The sequence below is a fragment of the Callorhinus ursinus genome, unplaced genomic scaffold (genome assembly GCF_003265705.2).
Source record: "Callorhinus ursinus isolate GAN/ISIS: 27379988/994484 unplaced genomic scaffold, GSC_fseal_2.0 scaffold78, whole genome shotgun sequence".
Taxonomy (NCBI): domain Eukaryota; kingdom Metazoa; phylum Chordata; class Mammalia; order Carnivora; family Otariidae; genus Callorhinus; species Callorhinus ursinus.
The window spans coordinates 4810249-4826285 of record NW_027397140.1 but is presented as its reverse complement, the minus strand read 5'-3'; the positions used below and the strand labels follow the sequence as shown (position 1 = coordinate 4826285).

The 16037-nt window shown below is 37.1% G+C and overlaps 1 long non-coding RNA gene across 2 annotated transcripts in view; it reads left to right on the top strand.

Annotated features, from left to right (window-relative positions):
• The window catches only part of LOC141371574 (uncharacterized), a 55539-nt gene extending 40212 nt beyond the window's left edge, over positions 1 to 15327 (top strand). For both annotated transcript variants that reach the window (XR_012376643.1, XR_012376644.1), the window contains exons 7-9: positions 12099 to 12240; positions 12992 to 13093; positions 13985 to 15327. This is a non-coding gene — a long non-coding RNA (uncharacterized lncRNA). The remainder of the gene's footprint in view (positions 1 to 12098; positions 12241 to 12991; positions 13094 to 13984) is intronic.
• Positions 15328 to 16037: the final 710 nt, after the last annotated feature.

Here is a 16037-nt window from a genome sequence, read left to right as displayed (position 1 = left end):
CTTAGTGGTTATAGGTCTGTTCAGGTTTTCTATTTCTTCCTGGTTCAATTTTGGTAGTTGATACATCTCTAGGAATGCACCCATTTCTTCCAGGTTCTCTAATTTGCTGGCATAGAGTTGCTCATAATATGTTCTTATAATTGTTTGTATTTCTTTGGTGTTGGTTGTGATCTCTCCTCTTTCATTCATGATTTTGTTGATTTGGGTCCTTTCTCTTTTCTTTTTGATAAGTCTGGCCAGGGGTTTATCAATCTTGTTAATTCTTTCAAAGAACCAGCTCCTAGTTTCGTTGATCTGTTCTACTGTTCTTTTGGTTTCTAGTTCATTGATTTCTGCTCTGATCTTTATGATTTCTCTTCTCCTGCTGGGTTTAGGCTTTATTTGCTGTTCTTTCTCCAGCTCCTTTAGGTGTAGGGTTAGGTTGTGTATTTGAGACCTTTCTTGTTTCTTGAGAAAGGCTTGTATTGCTATATACTTTCCTCTCAGGACTGCCTTTGCTGTATCCCAAAGATTTTGAACAGTTGTGTTTTCATTTTCATTGGTTTCCATGAATTTTTTTAATTCTTCTTTAATTTCTTGGTTGACCCATTCATTCTTTAGTAGGATGCTCTTTAGCCTCCATGTATTTGAGTTCTTTCCGACTTTCCTCTTGTGGTTGAGTTCTAGTTTCAAAGCATTGTGGTCTGAAAATATGCAGGGAATGATCCCAATCTTTTGGTACCGATTGAGACCTGATTTGTGACCTAGGATGTGATCAATTCTGGAGAATGTTCCATGGGCACTAGAGAAGAATGTGTATTCCGTTGCTTTGGGATGGAATGTTCTGAATATGTCTGTGAAGTCCATTTGGTCCAGTGTGTCATTTAAAGTCTTTATTTCCTTGTTGATCTTTTGCTTAGATGATCTGTCCATTTCAGTCAGGGGGGTGTTAAAGTCCCCCACTATTATTGTATTGTTGTCAATGTGTTTCTTTGCTTTTGTTATTAATTGCCTTATATAATTGGCTGCTCCCATGTTCGGGGCATAGATATTTACAATTGTTAGATCTTCTTGTTGGATAGACCCTTTAAGTAGGATATAGTGTCCTTCCTCATCTCTTATTACAGTCTTTGTTTTAAAATCTAGTTTGTCTGATATAAGGATTGCCACCCCAGCTTTCTTTTGGTGTCCATTAGCATGGTAAATGGTTTTCCACCCCCTCACTTTCAATCTGGGGGTGTCTTTGCGTCTAAAATGAGTCTCTTGCAGACAGCATATTGATGGGTCTTGTTTTTTAATCCAATCTGATAGCCTGTGTCTTTTGATTGGGGCATTGAGCCCATTTACATTCAGGGTAACTATTGAAAGGTATGAATTTAGTGCCATTGTATTACCTGTAAGGTGACTGTTAACTGTCTGTTGTCTGTGTTCGTTTCTGCTCTTTGCTGCTTTTAGGTTCTCTCTTTGCTTAGAGGACCCCTCTCAATATTTCTTGGAGGGCTGGTTTCGTGTTCGCAAATTCCTTTAGTTTTTGTTTGTTCTGGAAGCTTTTTATCTCTCCTTCTATTTTCAGTGATAGCCTAGCTGGATATAGTATTCTTGGCTGCATATTTTTCTCGTTTAGTGCTCTGAAGATATCTTGCCAGTCCTTTCTGGCCTGCCACGTCTCTGTGGATAGGTCTGTTGCCAATCTAATGTTTCTACCATTGTAGGTTACATATCTCTTTTCCCGAGCTGCTTTCAGGATTTTCTCTTTGTCTCTGAGACTCGTAAGTTTTACTATTAGATGTCGGGGTGTTGACCTATTTTTATTGATTTTGAGAGGGGTTCTCTGTGCCTCCTGGATTTTAATGCCTGTTTCCTTCCTCACATTAGGGAAGTTTTCTGCTATAATTTGCTCCAATATACCTTCTGCCCCCCTCTCTCTCTCTTCTTCTTCTTCTGGGATCCCAATTATTCTAATGTTGTTTCGTCTTATCGTATCACTTATCTCTCGAATTCTGTCCTCGTGATCCTGTAGTTGTTTCTCTCTCTTTTTCTCAGCCTCTTTATTTTCCATCATTTGGTCTTCTATATCGCTGATTCTCTCTTCTGCCTCATTTATCCTAGCAGTTAGTGCCCCCATTTTTGATTGCACCTCATCAATAGCCTTTTTGATTTCGATTTGGTTAGATTTTAGTTCTTTTATTTCTCCAGAAAGGGTTTCTCTAATAACTTCCACGCTTTTTTCAAGCCCAGCTAGTATCTTTAAAGTCATGATTCTGAACTCTAGGTCTGACATCATACTAATGTCTGTATTGAGTAGGTCCCTGGCTGATGGTAGTACCTCTTGTTCTTTTTGCTGAGGTGATTTCTTTCGTCTTGTCATTTTGTCCAGAGGAGAATAGATGAATGAGAGAACGAAATGCTAACAGGTTTACAACGTCCCCAGCAAATATACTGTATACAAATCAGAAAAGACCTGAAACCAGGGGAAAAGAAAGGGAAAGAAAGAAAAAAGAAAGAGAAAAAAGAAAAAAAAGAGATAAAAACAAAAACAAAACAATACAAAAATAGCAGAATATGATCAAATATGATCAGGCTAGTGCATAGATCAGTGCCACACACTAGATTTTGGGCGTATTTTGGTCTGTTAGAAAAAAGTGCCTCCTAAAATTTTAAAGGAAGAAAGACATATTTGTACAAAATAAGGGTTGATACAATGAAGGGATGGAAGATGACTGTAAAGATGAAAAGTATAAAAGGTTTTATAAAAGGACTTGGTAAGATAAGTTGTTTGAAAAAAGAAAGAAGATTTAAGAAAAGAAAAAAAAAAGGAAAAAGGGAGAGAATGTGATCAGGCAGGAGACTAGAACAAAGCCATACACTAGTGATTTAGGGTATATTTTGATCTGTTAGAAGAAACTATACCTTAAAATTTTAAAGAGAGAACAACTTATATATATATGCCAAAAATAAGGGTAACTACTGTGAAGGGATAAAATATGACTCTAAAAATGAAAAATGAAAAATGTTTTTTTTTTTTTTAAAAAGGGATTGATAAGATGTTGGTTAAAAAAAGGGAAAAATAAAAATAAAAAAAACAGTCAACAAAAATTAACTTTGATGAAATAATGAATCATGGTTAAAAAAAAAAAAAAAAAAGCCATGAATCTATGTGCAGTATTCCCCTAGCGCTGGAGTTCTCCCGTTCTCCTTGATCGATCAACTTGGTCTCGGCTTGCTGGCTGTTTGTGCTGAACCTCCAGGGGAAGGGCCTTTTGCTGTGGTTTCCAAATGTCTTTGCCGGAGGCGGAATTGCCCCGCCCTTGTCGGTCCGGGCTAAGGAAGCTGCTCCGGTTTGCTCTCAGGAGCTTTTGTTCCCTGCAAGCTCTCCGTACAGCCTTGGAGGACCAGGGCAGAAATGGTGGCCTCCCAATCTCTACCCGGAGGAGCCGAGAACTCGGGGCCCCGCTCCTCAGTGTGCCCCCAGAGAAAAGCAGTCACTTCCGTGTCCCCGATCTCCGGCCACATTCCGTGCTCACCCGGCCTGTGACCGAACGTTGCTATCTCTGGTACCCGACCCCGCGCAGAGTCTCCAAACCCAGCAGATCCCTGCAGTGCGTTCCCGCACTGCTCCTCCCCGGGAAGGAAGGGGAGTCTCCCCGGATCTGCCGCCTGCTGGGTCCCTGCTGGAGGAGCCGTGCCCCGACTGGGCCGCGGGTCACAGTCTATGGCAACCCCGAGCTGAGAGCCCGCGACTCTGCTCCGTCTCTGCAGCCGGCTTCCCCGCTCCGATACCTGGGAGCTCTGGCGCACTCAGGCACCCCCGGTCTCTCTGTGACCCCGAGGGTCCTGAGACCACACTGTCCCGGGAGGATTCCACCCCCCGCTTAGCCACTGCAGCGACGTCCCTCCACGGAGCCAACTTCTAAAAGGTCCGATTTTGTGCTCCGCGGCTCTAGCACTTGCCAGAAGCGGCCGGCGGAGGCCCCTCCCCCGCCGTCTATCCTCCCGAATATCGCCTGGGATTCACTTCTCCGCACGTCCTACCTTCCAGAAAGTGGTCACTTTTCTGTTCAGAGAGTTGTTGCTACTCTCTTCTTCGGTCTCCTGTTGAGTTCGTAGGTCTTCAGAATGGTTTGATCCCTATTCAGCTGAATTCCTGAGACCAGACGAAATCTAGGTCTCCTACTCCTCCGCCATCTTGCTCCGCCCCCACCCCAGCTTTCTTTTGATGTCCATTAGCATGATGAATGGTTCTTTGGGTCTAAAATGAGTTTCTTGCAGACAGCATATGAATGGACCTTGCATTTTTATCCAATCTGATACCCCATGTCTTTTGATTGGAGAATTTAGCCCATTTACATTCAGAGTCACTATTGAAATATATGAATTTAGTGATGTTGTATTACATGTAAAGTCACTGTTTCTGTATTTTGTCTGTGTTCTTTTCTGGTCTATGTTGCTTTTGGTCTCTCTTTCATTTACAGGATCCCATTTAATATTTCTGCAGGGCTGGTTGAGTGATCACAAATTATTTTAGATTTTGTTTGTCCTGGAGCTCTTTATCTCTCCTTCCATTCTGAATGATAGCCTTGCTGGATAATGTATTCTTGGCTGCATATTTTTCTTATTTTGTACCCTGAATATATCATGCCAGCCTTTCTGGCCTGCCAGGTCTCTGGACAGGTCTGCTGCCAGTCTAATGTTCCCACCCTTGTAGGTTAAGGAACTCTTGTCTTGAGCTGCTTTTGGGATTTTCTCTTTATCTCTGAAATTTGAAAGCTGCACTATTATATGTCCGAGTGATCTATATTTATTGATTCTGAGGGGGGCTCTCTGTGCCTCCTGGACTTGACTGTTTGTTTCTTTCCCCAGATTAGGGAAGTTCTCACTATGATTTGTTCAAATATACCTTCTAGTCCCCCCCATCTCTCTCTCTTTCCTCTTCCCCTGGGACCCCAATTATTCTAATATTGTTTCACTTTATGGTGTTGCTGGTTTCTCGAAGACTCCCTTCATAATCCAGTAGTTGTTTATTTCTTTTTCTCAGCTTCCTTACTTTCCATCGTTTTTTCTTCTATATCATTGACTCTCTGTTCTGCCTCATTTACCCTAGCCATTAGAGTGTCCATTTTAGACTGCATCTCAGTTAAAGCATTTTTTTTGCCTAATCTGATTAGAATTTAGTTCTTTTATTTCTGCACTAAGGGATTCTATAGTGTCTTTTATGCTTTTTACAACACTAACTAGTATCTTTATAATCATTATTCTGAATTCTAGGTCTGATATATTACTTATAACCATATAGATTAAATCTATGGCAGAGAGTATTACCTCTGGTTCTTTCTTTTATTGGAATTTCTCCTTCTAGTCATTTTGTCCAGAGAAGACTAGATGAATGAGAGAACAAAATAAAAATATATCAACCATGATCCCAGCAAAATATACACTAGACAAATCTGAAGAGACCAGAAATCAAAAAAGAAAAGAAAAAGGGAAAAAGAAAGAATATAATCTAATAGGTGGATAAAAACACTTGGTCCTGGATGTATTTTAGTCTGTGTGTTAGAAGACACTAGATCCCAAAATTATAATTAAACTCAAATATATATATATATATATACATATATATATATATATACACATATATATACACACACACACACAAATGAAATTGTATACAGTGAAAGGAAGCCAAAATGAGGACTATATCATCTATAAAATGTAAATGTAAAAATAAAAATTAAAAAAATACTTAAAAATAGAGTTGATAAGTTAAGAAACTAGTTGAAAATGAAAAAAAAAGAAAATTTTGAACTGAAAGACTAAGGAATCATGAGAAAAAAACTTCAAATTCTATATACTGTTCTCCCAGCATAGGAGTTTTCAGTTCTCTGTGATACGTAAACTTGGTATTAGCCTGATGTTCCTGCTGGTTTTCTGTGGGAGGGGCCTGTTGCACTGATCCCCAGCTGTCTTCTCCTGGGTGGAGTTGCACCACCCCTTGTCAGGGGACTGGGCTCAGGTAACCTGCATTAAGTTGTCCTGTGTGGCTTTTGTTCCCTGAAGGCTTTCCTTGCCACTTGAGAGGATGAAGAAAAAAAATAAAATAAAAATGGTGGTGCCCCAGTTTCCAGCCCTGGAACTGAAAGATCACGGCTCCCAGTCTTCAGTGCACCCTCTGGCAAAAGCAGTCAATCACTTTTGTGTGCCCCAAAGTCTACAGAGTCCTGCAGTGCACACCTGCACTTATCTTCCCAGGGTAATGAGGAAGGTCTCACTAGTGTCCTGCCACTTGCTGGGCTCCTGCTTAGATAGCGGCTGCCCAATCGTGCCATGGTTTGTAGTCTGTGACAACACTGAACTGAGAGCCCACTCCTGGGCTCAGTGATCATAGCTGGCTTCCCCGCTCCAATGCTTGGGAACTCTGCTGCACTCTTCTTTCTGTGACTCCAGAGACCTGAGTCCACACTGTCCCACCTGGGATTCTGCTCCACTTCACCTCCTGAGCACCTTTCTGGCATGGACATCTTTCACAGGAGCAGACTTCTAAAAGTTCCAATTTTGCACACCGCTGCTATATCTTTTTCTGGTAGCTGGCTTACATAGTCTCCCTCCCCGTGGCAGTTTATCTTCCAGTATATCCCCTCCAATGCACTTCTCCACACCTCCTACCTTGCAACTAGTGGCTGCTTTTCTATTTGTAGAATTACAGAAATTCTTTTCTTAGATCTCAGGTTGAATTCACAGGTGTTCAGAATGATTTGATAGATATGTAGTTGAATTCAAGGGACCAGATGAAACAAGGTCCCCTACTCCTCCACCATATTCCCTGCACCTCAAGAGACTCTATATCATACAGAAGAAGCTGAGGGTTGATGGAAGGGAGGTGGCTGGGGGATGGGCAAAATGGATAATGGGTATTAAGGAAGGCATTTTTTGTATTTAGAACTGGGTGTTATATGTAAGTGATGAATCACTAAATTCTATTCCTGAAACCAATATTGAACTATATGTTAACCAACTAGAATTTAAATATCTGTCAATGAAAACAAAACAAAACAAAACAAAACCAAAAAAGCAAAGGCTAAGCCATTTGCATGCATTAGAGGAATTGAATTGCACTGTGATCTATACATATCCAGCCTGGGGGTGAAACTGTCTATTTGAGTGCATAGCTGGCAGCCTAAATACACTTGTAGTAAAGCAACCTGGGGAATTATCACATGAGTACTGAAAATTTGAGAAATGGTTCTGCCTACACGTGAACCATTTACACATTTGTCTGTGCTGCTGGAATCTTCTCAGTGATGATTGATCTCTTGGAGGCTATTAGATGGTCAAAATCCAAAGAGATTATGGATTTACTTTTCTCTTGTAAGTGAAACAAATATATGAGAATTAAACAGTAGGTATGCATTTTGTCCCAAGAATACTGAAATTTTTTCATGGTATTATAATTCTCCAAATGACAGTAAGAGTCTACCTATGCTAGTCAGCCATTGATTGTGTTTGCTGTTCTCCCTGACTTCAAAATGTGATCTTAGTGTCCAATGGTCACAAAATACTTAGCGTTTTGGGGCACCTGGGTGGCTTAGTTGGTTAGGTGACTGCCTTAAGCTCGAGTCATGATCCCAGAGTCCTGGGATCAAGTCCTGCATCAGGCTTCCTGCTTAGTGGGGAGTCTGCTCCTCCCTCTGGCCCTATGCCCTCTTGTGCTCTCTCACTCTCTTTCTCTCAAATAAATAAAATAAAATCTTTAAAAAAAATCCTTAGCATTTAGTGTCTATCACCTATCTCAGGCTGTCAGTCATTTATAAACATGCTTGGGTCAATGATAACATCATTAATTTTTTGTTTGAAAACATGACTGACAGAAGCAGTTCTCTGAAATTGAGTTCAAGACATACAAAGGCAATATAACAAAGTTAGTGTTACCCTGAAATAGATTGTGGTAATTTAAGATCTATTTTGTAAACCATAGGATAAATAGTAATAACACAAAATTACCAAAAGAAGGGTCCCTGGGTGGCTCAGTCAGGTGATCATCTGACTTAATTTCAGCTCAGCTCTTGATCTCAGGTCATGAGTTCAAGCTCCACAGTGGGCTCCATGCTGGGCATGGAGCCTACTTAAATATATACATAATTCAAAATATGTATTTATAATATGTAAATAAATATATATAATTTCAAAATAATCACTAAAGGATTTAAATAGTATAATAGCAAAACACCCATTTAATATAAAAGAAAGCAGCTGAGAATGAACAGAGGGACCAAAATGATGTAAGACATATAGAAAACAGAAAAAGGGCAGACATAAATCCAATCATATGACTATTAAGTTTAAAAGACAGAAATTGGAAGTTTCCATTAAAAATTAAACAGCTATACATTATTTATGAAAGAGACAATTTAGAGCAAAATACATAAATGGTTTGAAAGGAAATGGTGGGTAAAGCTATATTATGCAAAGAATACCCAGAAGAGAACTGGAGTGGCTATCCTGATTTCAGAGAAAACAGGCTTTAAGTTAAAATATTATTAGAAATGAAAACAGATATAATGATAGATGGCTTAATCTGTTATTTATATAGTATATAAATATAATGTAATCACCTAACCATGATGCCTCAAATAATGTAAAGCAAAAACACATGGTTGAAGGGATAAGTAGGCAATTCAGTGAAAATAACTGGACTCTTTAGTACCTTTTTCTTAATGATTGATAAACCAATTAGAAAGAAAATGAATGTGGCTATAGCATACTTAGGCAATCTTTCTCAGTAAATTTGACCTGATATATGTAGAACACAGCAGAAAGCAAATTATTTTCAAACACATCTGGAGCATTCTCCAGCATCAGTCATGTGTTAAGTCATAAAACTGGACACAATGAATTTAAAAAGATTAAAATCATAGAGTACGGTCTATGATCATAGGGGAATTATATTAGAGATCAAAACAAATCTGGGAAATCACCAAATTTGGAAATTAACATACTTAGAAGAACCCATGGGTCAAAGAAACTAGAAAACATTTAGAACTGAATGGGATGCATATAAAGACATGCTTAGAGGGAGATCTATAGTTTTTATTTTTAGATTTTATTTATTTATTTATTTATTTATTTATTTATTTATTTATTTATTTGAGAGAGAGGGAGCATGAGTGGAGAGAGGGGAGGAGGGAGATGGACAGAGGGAATCTCAAACAGACTCCACACTTAGCACAAAGCCCAATGCAGGACTTGATCTCGCAACCCTAAGATCATGACCTGAACCAAAATCAAGAGCCCAATGCTTAACCGACTGAACCACCCAGGTGCCCCAAGAGTTATGATTTTAAATGACTATGAGAAAAGAGTAAATATATCAAATAAATAGCATAAACTCCTACCTTAAGAAATAAGAAAAAGACTCAACTAGAAAATCAAGTATGAGGAAGTAAATAATAAAGATTTAAGCAAAGTCAATGAAATAAAAATAAAACCCAAAATAACTATAAGGAAAACCCATGAGACCAAAAGTTAGATTTCTGCAAAGGTTAATGAAACTGACAAGCCTTTAGTTAGACTGAATAAGAAACAAAGATATAAATCACTAAAGTTAGGAATGAAACAGGGGCATCACTACTGATTCTGTAGATTCCATCAGAAATATTATTTGTCTCGTGTTTTCTTGAGGGAAATGGATATGGAGGAATCCAAGGTTTAGTTTTACTTAAGACTCAGCAATATGCCACTGATATTTAGTTTCCCATCGATATCAGTGTTTATCTCTGTGAGGCTTCCAGAAGGTCCCTTGACACTACAGTAGCACCCATTCAAATTTAGCCAATGTTTGTTTTAACTAGTCAATAATTTAATCTATTTTAGGAGACCTTTTGTAATCTCAACATTAGATAAATACATTAATGATATGGTGAGTCCTCCATGTTTTCCATTCCTGTGGATTCTAGGATTTTTGGCATTTCTGCGTTTAGACCAAAGCATAAAGGCATAGTTCTTTTCAGGCATGAAGATGATATTGGGCCAAAGTAAGGAATGTGACAGAGAACATCCCTGCGCCCTCAGTAGTATGTCCTGTTGAGAATGAACATTAGAAGATAATAAGAAACTACTCTAAGCACATTTCATGACAAGCTGGAAGACTGTATGCACTCCCTACTTGTTTAGTTATTTTTCTCAAATTACTGTACACCATGATTCTCAACATAGTTGATGTCATACTTCTGAGGTGAAAGTTAGTTCTTCGGAGCAAAAGAAATCTTAAATATTACCGTGGATCATGGCCCTCCAAACAGCCACCATACATAAGCAGATATACAGCATATCTGTGGTATTAAAATTTGAGGGTGTGAAAACTAGGGGGAAATGTCTAAAAAAGATATCCACACAGCAGCAGCAGTAGCTGCTGCTAATAGGTTGAGAAACACTATCATACGAGTCTAAAGAAAAATCTATTTCTGCCATCTAACTCTAAGAATCAGATGTGATGGAAGCTAGAGCAGTTGCTACAGTTTGTCAAGATTTCCTCAGTAATAGCAGTTTTGCAGAGACAGTGATTTTAGAATATTGTGTTTCTTTCCCATTTAGACTCAACTTAAATCTTTCTCTTCCAGAATACCTTATCCTAACTTAGATCTTAAATATTTTCTGAAGAACTGTGTCTGTGTGATTCCTTTGAAGGGAAAGGCTGCTTGTCTTTCACTGGGAATTTCAGAAAACCACAAGGTCCACATCTACATATTTGCCAACAGCAATTTTCAGAACTAAATTTACTCTGAGAACAGAGAATTATGTAAGAACAATGATATACCATTCCTTTGGCTCCTGAGATTTATAAACTTTTTTCAGCAGGACCCAAAGTTCTATTGGAAACAAATTTACTAGAACTACTCTTATATATGCCAATGCATTATGAAATATGTGGATCTTATAAAAATAACATCTTTAAAATATCTGTTGAAATCTCAGCTAAGATTATTTTGGGGAAAATATATTTGAAAATAGAATTAAAAGATACTACATTATGATAAATGTTTCTAAATTTGTCAGCAAGCAGGAAATGAAATAAAAAAGACAATGGTATTGTATCAATATGTTTATATTCAAAAGACAAGTACACTTTTTAACAATTATGGTTTTTGCTTAGTTTTTCTTTAATATAAATGTTAATATTTTACACCTTTACATAAATCTAGTCTTTCAAGATACTTTAATGATTGACATGATAAAGAAAGCCTAAATATATTTGATTAACTTTGTGATATGATGTTCTGCAGATCACTTCAGAAAGACATTTTTAGGACATTGCTTTAAGATACAGTTCTTTTTCACTGAGTAGTCAGTGAATTTGAGATCAGTAAATTACATGTAAACCATTGTTCTGCGCAGTTTTGAGGATACTCAATATAGTAATCAAATGTGTTCTTCATTTTATTACATCTACACTTTATTGCTATACTGTATTGTTATACTGATGACTTATACTTTCTTCAAAATCATAGATAAAAATATTGTATTTATGAATTATTTTAAATGAAGAATGGTTAGGACTCTTATGATTATTACACAAGAATGTACCCTTTCACGAGATTATTGCTTTGGGACAAATATTAGACTGTTGTTATAAAAGATTAATTTAGTTTAATCCAATCTTTCCAAATATTTAGATATTATTGATGTGTATATTTTCTTCTGAAGATGGTCTTGTAAAAATTGATAAATATAAGCTATAAACAATATTCTTTTGCAAATGGAATTGTTGGGAGCCTCCCTTGGACTTCACCAGATAGTAATAGAGAAACCATATTTTTATTGATCTATATATAATAGTGAAAGTCTTAATAGAATAAGAATATTTTACTTTGCTAAAATAATTATTAGCCAGCCACTTTTTGGGTCTATTGGATCTCAGGGGAAGGGAGAGCAATACATATTTGAAGGTGTGCACATGATACACAAGGACTTAGCAATATCCACCCTTTGTAATCTGTATAGCACGATACACACAATTTGTGAATATTTTATTGTTAAATTTGATTACATGCACAACTGTGTATATAGGTACATTTGTATCTGCATATTTTTTCTTAAAATGTTATTTTTCCTCTTTTTTTCCCTGCCAGGTAATGATGGATCCTAGAAAGGAAGAGAAACTCTCTGTGCCTTTGCCTTTCTTGAATGCTATCTCCAGAGAGTGAGATGACAAATTAATTTTAAGTCAGTGGTTCTCCATTGCTACGTGTGGTCTTCTGGACTCCCTTGTAGGTATGAATATATTATCATGGAACTGCATGTTTACTGGAAAAAAAAAAGCCCACGATGGATAGCAGTTGATAGATCTTGCTCTTCTCAAGATTGATGACATTTAGTTGTAACTAAATATCATTAAAAACCTGTCCAAGATCCAGATAATAGTGGGCACAGTAATTGGGAGTTGTATCTGTGAGTCATAACAGGCCTTACTAAATGGGGGACTTTCTCAACAACCACTCCTAAAACTGAACCAACTTCTACAAGACCATTTACTAAATTGCTTCTCAGGTCTTTATTTCTATGTTTGATTAATCAAATGCTCTTTTAATTTCTTATGACCTGACATTTTTATTTTATTTTTGTGATATAAGTACCTATGGATTGCCGGGCATAGAATAGGTTCTCAATGAACTTTTATTGAGTATAGATATATAAGTAGATTATTTTAAGTGATTTTGTAAATGACTTGGCCAACTAAGCAGAAAATGATAAATGATGTGGTGGGGGAAAGAGGCATAATTTTCAGTGGGATTCAAGCAATCGAGTTAGTCTTGGAAATGCACAGGACGGAAGGACTCTGATACAATGTGCTAATGTTGAAATGTATAGAGTTATGGTAGAGCTAGCTGTAGTTTCAGAGCTGTGTGAGTAAGAAGCAGCTTCCAAATGAAATCAATATGAAAGAGTACCGAAGAATAACTTCCCAGCATCCAGCTGATTAACCTTTTTCACTAGAAGTGGCATTTCTCATTTTCCCCCTCAGAAGATTACTTCTTGGGAACTCTTGGGAGTGAATGATGCCAGTAAATCTCTGAAACAAGACTCTTCAGAAAGGAGGCTATGGTCCAAGGGCCACACTTTGAAGGTAAGGTTTTGTCAGAATAGTCCTTGATTTCTAGGAGCAACCATGTCTGGGTAGGAAAATAGATGTTAGTTTTCTGAAGGTTGATGACTTTTGGCTACATTCTAATTGACCTCAAGGGCCAGAATGCATAGTGAGTTAAGAGATACAGCTTCTCAGGGCACCTGGGTGGTGCAGTCAATTAAGTACCCAACTCTTGGTTCAGCTCAGGTTGTGATCTCAGGGCCCTGAGACCAAGCCCTGCATTGGGCTTCATGCTCAGTCAGAGTTTGCTTAATACTCTCTCTTCCTCTCCCTCTGCCCCTCCCCCTTCTCTCTCTCTTTCTCAAATAACATAAATAAATCTTTAAAAAAAGAGATACAGCTTTTTTAAATATACCTTCATAGATTTTTCTGTATTTCAGTTAGAATATTTGTGGTGAATATGAAAGATTTCCTTAATGTTTCTTATCCAACATCCTACTTGGCTGAATACATTGTGTTAACAGAAAGTTGTTGTATCCATGAGATTCAGTGGTTCTCAATAACTGGAGGGAAGAAAAAATAGTTTTGTCTGAAATAACTGATCAAATGAATGAGTGACCTAGAACTTAAAGGAGCCATACAGAGGGAAAGAGACAGATAAAATTCTGAGATAGTTGGAGGTGTCTATCAGTTTTTAGCTCAGCAAAGAAGAAAAAGTAGCACTGATGTTGATTTAGGAAGATTTGAAGTCATTTTTCTGGCCACAGGGTGAATGCAGCTGCTGAAAATGTGGCTTTCTGTGTGTCCTCTGTGTAGATTCATACATGGCACATGTAGAGGTAGAGTATATAAGAATTTCATAGCCCCCACTGGGCTCCTTAGACAATGTGTCCCTCACCTTTGCCAATTTTCCCGTCTGTATCCTTGCAGGTGGTGACCACAAATGTGAGGTGGATTTGTTACTGAGGGTGCCAATACTTCTACCACCAGCTTCACCAAAACAATGATACAACTCTTCTTTATGCTTGGCGATTCCTCTCTTTCCTGTGTTGCAGTGGACACCTCCTGCAGATAAGAAATGCTTAACTGAGAAATGCTCATGTTGGGATATCATCGATGAGACTTTAATTTGGGCATGGTGACTGTTTCCCTTGCTGCCACTTGACTCAATCCCAGGAGCCTCAGTAGAGGAAATATTATTGCACAAGAAACTCAAAATGGTGGAATTGCTCAGTGCTCCCATAAATATACATTTATAATTTCCATTTGCCATATGGTAAAAATTTTAAATAGGATATATTAAAAAGAAACTGCACAATTTTTTTTTCAAAAATTCAAAGCGTATTTAAATATCTAATATATAAATTAAGTGCCCTCCTTTCTCCCAATTCTCTCTCCCAGTGTTTTCTTCTCTTAAGAGAGTTGTGTGCGTTCTTTAAGTGGATAGATGCACACACACAGACACACATACACACAAACTATTTTGGGGGGTTCTGGAAGTGGGACCATATTGTACACATTCTTCTGCAAGTTGCCTTTCATTTTACAGTTTTTAATACCCTTTTCTATTTCAGTAATATACATCTGTGTCATTTGTTGAATGACTGCACGACTGTTTTGTAGATGAAATATAATTAAATGTTATAAGCATTTCTTATCCATAGATATTTGTTAGCACAAAATTTCTGTGCAATGAACCTCCCTATCAACAATTTTGCATTTGTCTATTATATCATAATAAATTACTTAGCAGTTGAAATACTGGGATTAAGGATATGCACATTTCAAATTATTACAAGATTTCCTTAAAATGTGGTAACAACTTTATCTTCAAATGGCAATGAATGAGATTGCCAGCTTTCCCACAACTTCACAGATAATGGATTTTATAAATATTTACATTTTTTGCAAATGTGATAGCCCAAACTATTGTCTTAAATTGTATTTATTTTGCTTTTGAGTTTGATCATTTTTTTCATATGTTTATTAGCCATCTGTATTCTTTAATTTCCTCTTTCTGTCCAATTTGGGGGATGGGGGCTTAGTCGTCTGATTTTGAAGAGCTCATTTATTATTGGGGAAAAAAGGTTTGGATTGTCAAGCTTTACAGATATTTTTTATGCACTTTTAAACTTCATTTTTGTTATAAGAATGTGTATGATTGTTATATGTTCAAGTATAACCATGTTTGCTTTTATGGCTTCTGAGTTTCATGTCATTTTGGAAAAAAATATTTATACTGATTCCATAAAACCGTCACCTATGTTAACTTTTATTCTTTTGTCTTTCTTTTATTCAAATTTAAATCATGAGAAATTTTTTTTATTTGAAATCTTAAAGTTGCCAAGTTATTTGCCATTACTTGCGATTATTTGCCAATAATTGCCCATTTATCTGTAATGCCATCTTGCACATGTGCTGTATTCTCATCTGTGACTGGCACCATTTTTGTTCTGTGGACCTGTGTGTCTCTTCTGCCTCCTGTCTCATGTGTCTTCTTGTTGGAAGAAATTACAGTTTAGACTGTAATTTCATCAACTTTAATAAATTAATTTAGGGGAGAATTTGGTTTTTAATACTATAAGTCTTCCTATCCAAGAACAAGGTATGTCTTTCTTTTTATTAAACAATTTTAATTACTGTTAATATTTTCACTTTGTGATAGAGGATTTTCTTTCAGTTTATTTTCTCCCTTGATATTTTTTCTACATCTGAAAGTTTTGTTTTGGGGGAGTAGGTGTTCACCTTACTCTTTCTTCTGACTTTTCAGATTTTGTCTAAGTACATACCAAAACCTTTGCAAATACCAATCATTTTGATTCTTTCCTTCCAAATGATCTTGATTTAATTATATTAATAGTGTTCACTGACTGATACTTTCAGAGCACTTAAATGTGGAACTATTACCCATATTGATTTAATCAGTTTTTAATGGAATGTTTCTTGGTTTTGACCAGTACATTGTTGCTGGTCTATTACACAA